Source organism: Budorcas taxicolor, chromosome 7, assembly GCF_023091745.1.
Source record: "Budorcas taxicolor isolate Tak-1 chromosome 7, Takin1.1, whole genome shotgun sequence".
Classification (NCBI taxonomy): domain Eukaryota; kingdom Metazoa; phylum Chordata; class Mammalia; order Artiodactyla; family Bovidae; genus Budorcas; species Budorcas taxicolor.
In genome coordinates, this window is record NC_068916.1 from 86,422,592 (window position 1) to 86,436,193 (window position 13,602).

The 13,602-nt window shown below is 39.3% G+C and overlaps 1 pseudogene; it reads left to right on the forward strand.

Annotated features, from left to right (window-relative positions):
• The first annotated feature begins 9,699 nt into the window (after positions 1–9,699).
• On the forward strand, positions 9,700–13,171 carry LOC128051235 (protein SET-like; annotated as a pseudogene).
• The last annotated feature ends 431 nt before the right edge of the window (positions 13,172–13,602 follow it).

Genomic DNA, 13,602 nt, shown 5'->3' on the forward strand with positions numbered 1-13,602 from the left:
ATCTGTATGTCAATGCAATGAACACAGTGGATCCTCCTGCCAGTCACGTACTACCTCATAGCCTCTCAGGGTTGCAGGTAGGATGATCTTGCTGCATGCCCCCATGTCCCTTTCTTAATTCTACACACACACATGCACACACACACACACACACACACACACACACGAAGAGTATTAGTATCAGTACAGGGTTGGTCACTGATAAGCAGAACTCTGCTCTACATTTTCAAAGTAATGCTCTCACAACCTGCCCTCAGGGTTCCAGCACTGTTTCTTGTCACTGCACAAGACCCTAGGGAGCTGACATGTTCATGATGATCTAGGTGTGCAGGCCGACTTTATACAGGTGGGGGTGGTACAGCATGAAGGGATACAGCCAAGAATTCTGGAGTTGATAAAACTGAGCAGACTCTTACTTAATTTACTAATTGTGGGTTATGGTCAAGTCATGTGTTTGAAATCAATTTGTACTCACATCAACATGCATTTTTTCAACAGAACTTCCCCGATGAAAACTATGTCACATTCTCTTGAAATGACTTGATCCCTTGACTTCTTTGACATCAAAGTCTCCAAGGTTCTAACAGTGGTTTTAGGACAGCCCAGGTTCATCAGCAGAAGGTTGGGACAGAAGTAAGGTCAGTAAGTTCTGGGAACAAAGCTTTAACATTCTACACTATTTCTTTCTAGTTCTTTTTTCCCCCCTTCTCTTTTTGATGATAAAACTTCAGTTTTAAAACATTTTTCACTACTATAATAATTAGTGATATTGTAAGTCAACTATACCCCAATAAAAACTAAACATTTTTTTCCTGATATGTAATGTTGTATATAAAAAGAAGAGGCATGGCAGGCAATGATATACATTAGAAGAAACAGATGCAAGACTTGACTTTGACTTGTTTTTTATCATGTTAATGCACTTTAGGTCCCCTCAGGAAAATGATGCTACTTGACAAAGTCCTCTGGAGAAGATGTGTGTGGGAAAAGTAGTGCAGGTCAGTTGTCTTTAGACCCTATTTTTTCTTTCCTTCTACATCACAACCAACGTGCTTAAGTCAATCTGAATTTATTAAACAGTTAACAAAAACTAGAAGTAATAGAGAAAGAATTGTAAATGAATATGTTAGATATGGGTTTCCCTTAGTCCAAAGGGAAAGCATCTGTGAATTTCCACCTTTCTTAAGGGTCCTCTTAGGAAGGTATCCCAATTCCCAACCTTATTCTATCTCCAGGTTTTTAAGAGTTTCTCCTTGACAATCTCTCCAATCACTGTTAGAAACTCTATATATTATCCACAAGGGTTAGTTTTACTTCAGAATCTATTTCCTTCATTTCCAGAAGTATATTCTTCTAAGTATGCGTTAGAATAATTCCATGGGAGCTGAAGTTCCAATTTGGCATTGATACTCCACATCTCATGGAAAGGTCTGAGCTTCGTCTCCAAGAGTCTCCTAAATGGTGTTATTGCAGACGGGCATCTTCATGCACAGTGAGTATCTATTAAACCACACACACACACACACACACACACACACACACACACACATACACACACACATACACACACTCATTCACACATGTACATACCCCTGTCCAAAGGCAAATATTAATGTTCATGGATATAAAAGGCTAAACCCATTAGAGGAGAGAACTGATTTCCTTCTCTATAATTTTCCCCATTATCCAAAATTTTTCTTGGCATTAATTCTTTTCATTTACCCCTCATTTTCATTTAACTCCCATTTCCAAATTATGTCTCCTAAAGATACTAGATATTAGTAAGTGACCGATTCATATGTTTTTTATGGCTGCTTCCTTAGCTGTGTATGACAAAATCAAAACACAGACATTATTGCTCTTATATATTGCACCAATTCTCTCTGGTTTTGGGCAGGGGCAGGGCATAGATGCAGTAAAGAGGCAAGAAGTAGGATAAGAGGTTTCATTTTTTTTCTAGTTAACAACTGTAGAACTAAATTGCTTTGGCTAATGCACTTATGGGGATAATGTTTGAAGATATTGGAAGCTAAAAACTCTTTGTGTATTTAAAAGTAGAAGGTAAGTACTAAACTTGATACTAAATTTTAGCTATGTAACTCAACACAAATGTAGTAAAGGGGTGGAACCAATTATTTGCATTTTGTTAAAGGATAAACTTCTCTTAAATGAAAACCTTAATTACTAAAATAACAATAAAGAAGTAATGTCATTTGAGACTATAAGAACTCAGAGACTGTGAATCTGTTATACTGAATAGCATTTTCTATTTTTCATGTGAACTTCCCTTATATAGAAATATTGCTTTTTATTTAATTTTTGATATGCAAAATTATGGAAAGAGCAAGGAATTGACGAGTAAGCTGACAAATGTCAGGGAGACAAAAAAGAGATGCAATTATAGCTACAGATGATGTCTAATTTTCCCATAGCATTTTCCGAACACAAATTCCTGAAATCAGGGGCAAATGAAATCTAAATTTTATACTTGGCCAGAGAGATATAAAATTCATTTGATATCATCCATTAAATCTTTTAAAAACGTAACAGAAAGTAATAACTGAACTTAAGACTCTCACCTTAATTCTGTTACTCTGGGTGAAGGTCAGACATAAAGGTTGATTTTCTTTTACAAAGTTATTGATTTCAGAGATTTATATTTCTGTCACTCTCTCAGTGTTGGGATAACTGTGTACATATTTTATCATCTCTTCTCTTGCATTAATATATTGTTGTGTGAAAAAATCTTGCCCTTTTACTGATAATATATCATGACTGCATATAATTTTGAGTGTTTTTCACTTAAGTTGCTCAAATTTTAATTCTCTGTCCTGGACACTTACATATTCTGAGCAGACTCTCTTTTAAATGGTTTGGTCTTATTTATGGGATAGAATGGTTTGGATTTCTGGTGCAAAGTAAATCACTCACAGATATATCTTGTAAAAATGAAGAACTGACCAAAATAAAGTATCTATTCATGCCTATTCTCTGTGCTGTTAATTAATGTAGCCAGTTAATATATGTTAAATACTTATAAAAGTGATATGTGGTCAGAACCCAAGAATTGCCAGGCTCAAGGAATTGTAATCCCCATCCCCCCCCCCCCCCCCCCCCCGCATTTGTAAAATAATATTTTTGAACTATTGCGGTGATTTTCAACTTAAGTATTATCTGGTGATCTTCAAAATTCTCCAGGCTTCCCCTCAACTAATTAAATAAAAAATTATGGGGGTGGGACTCAGTCATCAATTTTTTTTTGCCAATACTTTTTTTTGAAATAAAATACACCTAGCCTATATAATATGTCCATATTCCTTTGTGATGTTTGCTTTATCTCTCTAAATAAATATTAATGTATATATTTTTCTTTTTACTCTTGAAACATTTGAGAATAACTTAGTCTCAAATTATGAAATTTTACCTCCAAATGTTTCCTCATGTAGCTTGAAAAATAGGACATTTTTTCTATATAAGCACAACACAATGATCACACTCAGAAAATTTACCAATGATACATCATTTTCTGATATATAGTCCATATTCAAAACTGCCTACTTATCTCAAGTAAATCCTTTTAGCCTTTTTCACTTTTTCAAACCAGGATATAGTCAGATCTCATGTTATATTAATTTGCCTTGTCTCCTTTTTCCTCCTTTAATCTAGAACTGTTCTCCAGCCTGTCATTGACCTTCATGAAATTTGGTTTACCTTTCAACTTGGATTTATATGGTCATGTTCATGATTAGATTAGATTAAATGTTTTTGGCAGGAAGACTATTTCCCTATCTGAGAGCATGCTATGTCAGTTGCTCTATTACTGGTGATACTAGCTTTGATCTCTTAATTGAGGATTTCTACAATGAAATGTACCATTTTTATTCTGTGATAACTTGACAAGCAGGGTGACACTTTGAGATTGAACCAACATCTTGTTTCCAAACAACCTTTTGCCTGATGGTTTTAGTGCTCATTGTTAATTCTCACCTCAATCAACTATTACAATGATATTGGTAAAAAATGATGATTTTCAAAATTCTTATTGTACCTTTACCTTTATAAGTTGGTATTCTAAAGAAATTGAAAGAACTCCTATGAGATCTTAGGGCTGGAGATTGAAGCCATAGAGATGGATGATATTTTCTCCCCCTGGTAGTTTGCTGCTAAGTCGCTTCAGTTGTGTCCGACTCTGTGCGACCCCATAGACGGCAGCCCACCAGGCTCCCCTGTCCCAGGGATTCTCCTGGCAAGAACACTGGAGTGGTAGGCATTTCCTTCTCCAATGCATGAAAGTGAAAAGCGAAAGTGAAGTCGCTCAGTCATGTCCAACTCTTAGCTACTCCATGGACTGCAGCCTACCAGGCTCCTCTGTCCATGGGATTTTCCAGGCAAGAGTACTGGCGTGGGGTACCATCGCCTTCTCCGACTGGTAGTTTAAGTTTCCCTTTATCTCACCTCAGTTTGCATCTCTTCTTCAAATCCTACTTTTGGGTGTTTGGGAGAAATCATCTTTTCCTAAGAGAATCTTTTCAGAAAAAGTATTTTTCAAACTTCTTGCATTGAAATTCATAAGCATGTAAAATTCCTCTGCTGTTACTTCTTTTTAAGTAAAACACTGATCCTATTCTATGTATTGATCCTCAGTCCCCTCTGAGGTATACAAGCAACTCCTCGGCATGGGACACCAGGCTTTTACCTGCCTCTTCTGTCTCAGTTCCAATCCCTACTCTGCCGCACCCCAGGCTTCAATCATTTGGAATTCTTTTAGTCGTAGCTGTCTCTCTGGCTTGACAGACTGCTGTTTTCACCTGAAATGACCTGATCTCATTTTTTTTGACCAGTGAGCTTCTACACAGCCTCCCAAATGTAGCTCTTCTATTTATCCCCCTTTTTAACACCCACTCTACTAAGCAGAGCTGATCGCACCTACCTTTGTATCCTTTACAATTGACCCTTCAATAGATGTCTTTCTACTAGGGCATTTGCACTGGGTTTCTATATTTTTTTCTATGGTCCCTGCTCTTTGGGGTTGTGAGCTCTGAGGGAAGAAACCTTAATTACGTTAATCACATTATTTCTCTAGTTTTGAGTGTAGAGCTTTAAACATAGCAGTGCTTCATAAATATTTCACAAAAGAGTAAAAGCTCACAAAGCCAGTTATTAATCTCTTAGTATTAAAAACCTAGGAGTAAGTTCAGTTCAGTTCAGTTCAGTCACTCAGTCGTGTCCGACTCTTTGCGACCCCATGAATCGCAGCACGCCTGGCCTCCCTGTCCATCACCAACTCCCGGAGTTCACTCAGACTCGCATCCATCAAGTCAGTGATGTCATCCAGCCATCTCATCCTCGGTTGTCCCCTTCTTCTCCTGCCCTCAATCCCTCCCAGTATCAGAGTCTTTTCCAATGAGTCAATTCTTCGCATGAGGTGGCCAAAGTACTGGAGTTTCAGCTTTAGCATCATTCCTTCCAAAGAAATCCCAGGGTTGATCTCCTTCAGAATGGACTGGTTGGATCTCCTTGCAGTCCAAAAGAGTCTCAAGAGTCTTCTCCTATACCACAGCTCAAAAGCATCAATTCTTCAGCGCTCAGCCTTCTTCACAGTCCAACTCTCACATCCATACATGAGTACTGGAAAAATCATAGCCTTGACTAGACAGAGCTTAGTTGGCAAAGTAATGTCTCTGCTTTTGAATATGCTATCTAGGTTGGTCATAACTTTTCTTCCAGGGAGTAAGTGTCTTTTAATTTCATGGCTGCAATCATCATCTGCAGTGATTTTGGAACCCAAAACCATAGTAAAAAATAAAAAAATGAGGAGTAAAAACCTAGGTAGTGTTCAGTACATTTTAAATCTCTGAAATAAGGTCTCTTAACCTTTAGTCATGTTTGTGGACATATCACATTATAATATTTTTAAATTATTATTTTTAAACTGGAAATGCTTGTTTTTCAACCCTATCCAAAGCAATATTAACTATGACCATTATGGTTTTTATGTGATAGTTTATTTTTTCTAATGTACATTCAAATATATTCATTAACAATTAAAGATTTATTTTCTGACTGTACCCATCCAGGGATTGTACTTGGGCCACAGCAGTGAAGGTGCCAAGTCCTAATCATTGAACTGCCAGAAAACTCCCACAATTAAAGATTTTTAAACAGCCTGTCTCTACAGCAGCTATAATCAACTTTTCTGTCCTCAGTGGTTACACATATTATTCTTTTGGAAACCTTCTTTAGTATAAAGCTTAGGCAATTCTTAAAAACACACAGCCACAGCACATTTTGTAGCTATGAAGTAGATTTTTATGACGTTTGAGCTTTACAAAACCAACAAAAATTTATAGGCCAAATGAGTCTTCTATTCTTGATACTTAAAGATAGATTCAAGAGATATATTGCCTAACCAACATTTTTACTGGGCCATCACATTTTTATTAGCCTCATCCACTCTTTCTAATATCACAACAGTTGCTCGAGTGGCAGGAAAAATCATCCAGATATTGCCAGATCAGTCAATCAAATCATTCAATCAAGTAAAGCCCATACACTTATACACATATGTGTATGTTAGGTGATGTGCAGAATACTTATGAGCATAAACTCAACACTTTCCTTCAAAGAATGTGGAGTTTAACTGGTGCTATTAATATATTAAACATATTTAATCAGTTGATTACATATTAAGTGTAATATAAAAGAAGAATGGGCTTTCTAGGTGGCTCAGGGTCAAGAATCCGCCTGCCAATGTGGGGTATGCAGGAGACGTGGGTTTGATCCCTGTATCAGGAATATCCCCTAGAATTGGAAATTACAACCCATTCTAATATTCTTGCCTGGAAATTCCTTGGACAGAAGAGCCTGGGAGGCTATAGTCCATGGGATCACAAACAGTTGGACACAACTGAGTAACTGAGCACACACACAAAAAGAATACAGGATTTTATAACAAGACAAGTATTTTCACCTAGATAAGTCAAGGAAGCCTTCTTGATTGAGTTGACATTTGACCTGAGAATTACAAGATAGATAAGATTTAGATAGGCAACTCTGAGACAAAGTTCCACAACAGAAAACCACAAAGTGTGTCCAGTGGATTATGAACAGACTCATTTGATTGATTCATTTATCCACTCAATCATTTAGTTATGCATTAAATAATTCTATATTGAGCACCAGGTATGTGTCAGGTGTTCAGCAGACTCAGATAAAATGATAAAGAAAATAGGCACAGTATCTGCCATCATGGAGTTACAATATGGTGTGGTGAAGGGAATAGGAAATGAGGCTGGATCTTGAGTACAGGGACTTGTTGTCTTAAAGACTTTTGCCTTTATTACAAGAGCAGTGGGAACCAACAGAAGGATTTTAGGCTAGATGGAGACATGACCAAATTTGTGTTTGGAAAATAATTTTGGCTGTAGTATGGAGAATGATGGATTGGTTGGTGACTCTAGTCTACTAGTCTTCGGAGACTAGTAGAATAAAATCAAGAGATGATGGTATTCAAGACCAAGACTACTCTGATGGAGCTAGAGAGAAATAGAAGGAAGAATATATTTAGGAAGTAAGACCAACACGAGTTGATGATGAATTGGGACCAGAAAGACGAAATGTCAAGGATAGAGCCCAGGTTTCTGGCTGGCAGAACCAAACGGATGCTAGGACTACCCACTGATACAGAACATCAGAACAGAAAAAAATTTAGGAGAAAATCATGAGCTCGGTTTCCATTTAAAGTGTCTTTGAGACATCTGGGAGATGACTTAGTAACTGTATGCATTTATAGGTTTGGAAATTCAAGGAAATGTAACTTTGTGAGTTATCTGGTATATTATTTTGGCTTCTCTGAGAATCAGATGCTGATTTGGAGTTACAAGGGGAAAAGATTTATCAGGAATGTGGAGAGTTGATAAGGTAAAAGAGTGAAAAAAAATAATGGCCATGGAATGCTTTCACATCATGATGTTGATGTGACACCAGGCAGGATAGAGACAGAACTGAATAGTGAGGACTTCAGGATGACAAAGTCCTGGCCAACTCAAGGATGAGCCCAAGATCAAAGACTGACATCAGAAGAGTCCCTCCGTAGGGCAGAAGGCCTTTGTCACAGGCTGGGTGCGTCTCATAAAAAGCATGGCCTTGCCTCAAATACTGTGCTGAGTTTTGGCAGATCTACAGCAAGAGGCTCTCACCTACTAGCCCTCCTCACCACTGAATGATGGGCTCTTTCTTGAAGGGAGATCTAACTGTCACACATTCCAGGTTGTCTAGTGCTGGCTGGAGACATTCATGTGGCTAAGATACCCTATCAAGAAAACTAAACGTGAGACAATATATGGAGAGGTATTTATTAAAGAATGACTGTATTTTGGTGAAGAGTGTTCTTGTTCTCAGGACTAATGAAGTCTGTTTCTACAGATATAGAAAAGGCAGAGGAACTAGATCAAATTGCCAACATCTGCTGGATCCTTGAACAAAGCAAGAGAGTTCCAGAAAAACATCTATTTCTGCTTTATTAACTATGCCAAAGCCTTTGACTGTGTGGATCACAATAAACTGTGCAAAATTCTGAAAGAGATGGGAATACCAGACCACCTGACCTGACTCTTGAGAAACCTGTATACAGGTCAGGAAGCAACAGTTAGAACTGGACATGGAACAACAGACTGGTTCCAAATAGGAAAAGGAGTACATCAAGGCTGTATACTGTCACCCTCCTTATTTAATTTATATGCAGAGTACATCATGAGAAACGCTGGGCTGGAAGAAGCACAAGTTGGAATCAAGATTGCTGAGAGAAATATCAATAACCTCAGATATGCAGATGACACCACCCTTATGGCAGAAAGTGAAGAACAAAAGAGCCTCTTGATGAAAGTGAAAGGAGAGTGAAAAAGTTGGCTTAAAGCTCAACATTCAGAAAACTAAGATCATGGCATCTGGTCCCATCACTTCATGGCAAATAGATGGGGAAACAGTGGCTGACTTTATTTTTCTGGGCTCCAAAATCACTGAGGATGGTGATTGCAGCCATGAAATTAAAAGACACTTACTCCTTGGAAGGAAAGTTATGACCAACCTAGACAGCATATTAAAAAGCAGAGACATTACTTTGCCAACAAAGGTCCATCTGTCAAGGTTATGGTTATTCCAATGGTCATGTATGGATGTAGTAGTCATGCTGGACTATAAAGAAAGCTGAGTGCTGAAGAACTGATGCTTTTGAACTGTGGTGTTGGAGAAGAGTCTTGAGAATCACTTGGACTGCAAGAAGATCCAACTAGTCCACCATAAACGAGATCAGTCCTGGGTGTTCATTGGAAGGACTGATGTTGAAGCTGAAACTCCAATACTTTGGCCACCTGATGCAGAGAGCTGACTCAATTGAAAAGACCCTGATGCTGGGAAAGATTGAAGGCTGGAGAAGGGGATGAGAGAAGATGAGATGGTTGGATGACATCACCGACTGGATGGACATGAGTTTGAGTGAACTCCAGGAGTTGGTGATGGACAGGGAGGCCTGGCGTGCTGTGGCTCATGGGGTCGCAAAGAGTCGGACATGACTGAGCAACTAAACTGAACCACAGATATGTTCAGTAAAATAACAAAATTTAAAATGTAATGAAAAGAGTTCTCTGAGCTCGCAGTTCCTCTCTCTTCTCCTGGGAGGATTCTTGGCTTTTTTTCCCCAGCATGGTCCCCAGACACCAGTCTTCTCTTCCACCCCAAGCGAAGAAACTGAAGAAAGCCAGGCTGACTCGTGCCTCCAGGCCAGATGAGGCATCTGCTTCTTCAAACTTGTTGAAGGAAGAAAAAGAACAGCAAGAAGCAATTGAACATATTGATGAAGTAGAAAACGAAATAGACACACTTAATGAACAAGCCAGTGAGGAGATTTTTGAAAGTAGAACAGAAATATAATAAACTCCGCTAACCATTTTTTCAGAAGAGGTCAGAATTGATTGCCAAAATCCCAAATTTTTGGGAAACAAAATTTGTTAACAAGCCACAAGTGTCTGCACTGCTTGGTGAGGAGGATGAAGAGGCGCTGCATTATTTGACAAGAGTTGAAGTGACAGAATTTGAAGACATTAAATCAGGTTACAGAATCAGTTCAGTTCAGTCGCTCAGTCGTGTCCGACTCTTTGTGACCCCATGAATCGCAGCACGCCAGGCCTCCCTGTCCATCACCAATTCCCGGAGTTCACTCACACTCACGTCCATCGAGTCCGTGATGCCATACAGCCATCTCATCCTCTGTCTCCCCTTCTCCTCCTGCCCTCAATCCCTCCCAGCATCAGAGTCTTTTCCAATGAGTCAACTCTTCACATGAGGTGGCCAAAGTACTGGAGTTTCAGCTTTAGCATCATTCCTTCCAAAGAAATCCCAGGGCTGACGTCCTTCAGAATGGACTGGTTGGATCTCCTTGCAGTCAAAGGGACCCTCAAGAGTCTTCTACAACACCACAGCTCAAAAGCATCAATTCTTCAGTGCTCAGCCTTCTTTACAGTCCAACTCTCACATCCATACATGACGACTGGAAAAACCATAGCCTTGACTAGACGGACCTTAGTTGGCAAAGAAATGTCTCTGCTTTTGAATATATTATCTAGGTTGGTCATAACTTTTCTTCCAAGGAGTAAGTGTCTTTTAATTTCATGGCTGCAGTCACCATCTGCAGTGATTTTGGAGCCCAAAAATTAAAGTCTGACACTATTTCTACTGTTTCCCCATCTATTTCCCATGAAGTGATGGGACCAGATGCCATGATCTTCATTTTCTGAATGTTGAGCTTTAAGCCAACTTTTTCACTCTCCTCTTTCACTTTCATCAAGAGGCTTTTAAGCTCCTCTTCACTTTCTGCCATAAAGGTGGTGTCATCTGAATATCTGAGGTTATTGACATTTCTCCCGGCAATCTTGATTCCAGCTTGTGTTTCTTCCAGCCCAGCGTTTCTCATGATGTACTCTGCATATAAGTTAAATAAGCAGGGTGACAATATACAGCCTTGATGTACTCCTTTTCCTATTTGGAACCAGTCTGTTGTTCCATGTCCAGTTCTAACTGTTGCTTCCTGACCTGCATACAGATTTCTCAAGAGGTAGGTCAGGTGGTCTGATATTCCCATCTCTTTCAGAATTTTCCACAGTTGATTGTGACCCACACAGTCAAAGGCTTTGGCATAGTCAATAAAGCAGAAATAGATGTTTCTCTGGAACTCTCTTGTTTTTCCCATGATCCAGCGGATGTTGGCAATTTGATCTCTGGTTCCTCTGCCTTTTCTAAAACCAGCTTGAACATCAGGGATTTCACGGCTCACGTATTGCTGAAGCCTGGCTTAGATGCAATCTCAAAAACGACAGAATGATCTCTGTTCGTCTCCAAGGCAAACCATTCAATAGCACAGTTATCCAAGTCTATGCCCCAACCAGTAATGCTGAAGAAGCTGAAGTTGAACGGTTCTATGAAGACCTACAAGACCTTTTAGAACTAACACCCAAAAAAGATGTCCTTTTCATTCTAGGGGACTAGAATGCAAATGTAGGAAGTCAAGAAACACCTGGAGTAACAGGCAAATTTGGCCTTGGAATGCAGAATGAAGCAGGGCAAAGACTAATCGAGTTTCACCAAGAAAATGCACTGGTCATAGCAAACACTCTCTTCCAACAACACAAGAGAAGACTCTACACATCGACATCACCAGATGGTCATCAGATTGATTATATTTTACGTAGCCAAAGATGGAGAAGCTCTATACAGTCAACAAAAACAAGACCATGAGCTGACTGTGGCTCAGATCATGAACTCCTTATTACCAAGTTCAGACTCAAATTGAAGAAAGTAGGGAAAACCGCTAGACCATTCAGGTATGACCTAAAACAAATCCCTTATGATTATACAGTGGAAGTGAGAAATAGATTTAAGGGCCTAGATCTGCTAGATAGAGTGCTTGATGAACTATGGAATGAGGTTCGTGACATTGTACAGGAGACAGGGATCAAGACCATCCCCATGGAAAAGAAATGCAAAAAAGCAAAAAGGCTGTCTGAGGAGGCCTTAGAAATAGCTGTGAAAAGAAGAGAGGCGAAAAGCAAAGGAGAAAAGGAAAGATATAAGCATCTGAATGCAGAGTTCCAATGAATAGCGAGAAGAGATAAGAAAGCCTTCTTCAGCAATCAATGCAAAGAAATAGAGGAAAACAACAGAATGGGAAAGACTAGAGATCTCTTCAAGAAAATTAGAGATACCAAGGGAACATTTCATGCAAAGATGGGCTCGATAAAGGACAGAAATGGTCTGGACCTAACAGAAGCAGAAGATATTAAGAAGAGGTGGCAAGAATACACAAGAAGAACTGTACAAAAAAGATCTTAACGACCCAGATAATTATGATGATGTGATCACTAATCTAGAGCCCGACATCTTGGAAAGTGAAGTCAAGTGGGCCTTAGAAAGCATCACTACGAACAAAGCGAGTGGAGGTGATGCATTCCAGTTGAGCTCTTCCAAATCCTGAATGATGATGCTGTGAAAGTGCTGCACTCAATATGCCAGCAAATTTGGAAAACCCAGCAGTGGCCACAGGACTGGAAAAGGTCAGTTTTCATTCCAATTCCAAAGAAAGGTTACAGAATAGGTTTTTATTTTGATAAAAACCCTTACTTTGAAAATAAAATTCTCTGCAAAGAATTTCATCTGTATGAGAGTGGTGATCCATCTTCTAAGTCCGCTGAAATCAAATGAAAATCTGGAAAGGATTTGACGTAATGATCAAGTCAAACACAGAATAAAGCCAGCAGGAAGAGACAGCATGAGGAACCAGAAAGCTTTTCACCTGGTTTACTGATCATTCTGATGCAGGTGCAGATGAGTTAGGAGAAGTCATCAAAGATGATATTTGGCCAAATCCATTACAGTACTACTTGGTTCCTGACATGGATGATGAGGAAGGGGAAGGAGAAAAGGATGACGACGGCGATGAAGAGGAAGAAGGATTGGAAGACATTGATGAAGAAGGGGATGAGGATGAAGGTGAAGAAGATGAAGATGATGATGAGGGGGAGGAAGGAGAGGAAGATGAAGGAGCAGATGACTAATGGAACACTGATGGATTCCAACCATTTTTAATTTTCTCCAGTCCCTGGGAGCAAGTTGCAGTCTTTATTTATTTATTTTTTTCCTCCTCTTGTGTTCAGTCGCCCTGTTTTTGAGGTCTCTTTTCTCCTTTATACCATGGTTCACAACTTATTTGGGGGTGGGAGGGAAATACCTTGAGCTGAATTCAGTGGGACAAGAATCTCTACCCCTTTCTGTTCCAAATTCATTTTTATCCCTTCCTGTCTCCACAAAAACTATGGAATCAACACCACCATGCTCTGTGGGAAAAAAAGAAAAACCTTATGCTCCCTTAGCTCTGCTGGAAGCTGGAGGGTGCTAGGCCCCTGTGTAGTAGTGCATAGAATTCTAGCTTTTTTCCTCCTTTCTCTGTATATTGGGCTCAGAGATTACACTGTGTCTCTATGTGAATATGGACAGTTAGCCTTTACCAACATGTATCTGTCTACTTTCTCTTGTTTAAAAAAAGAAAAAAAAAAA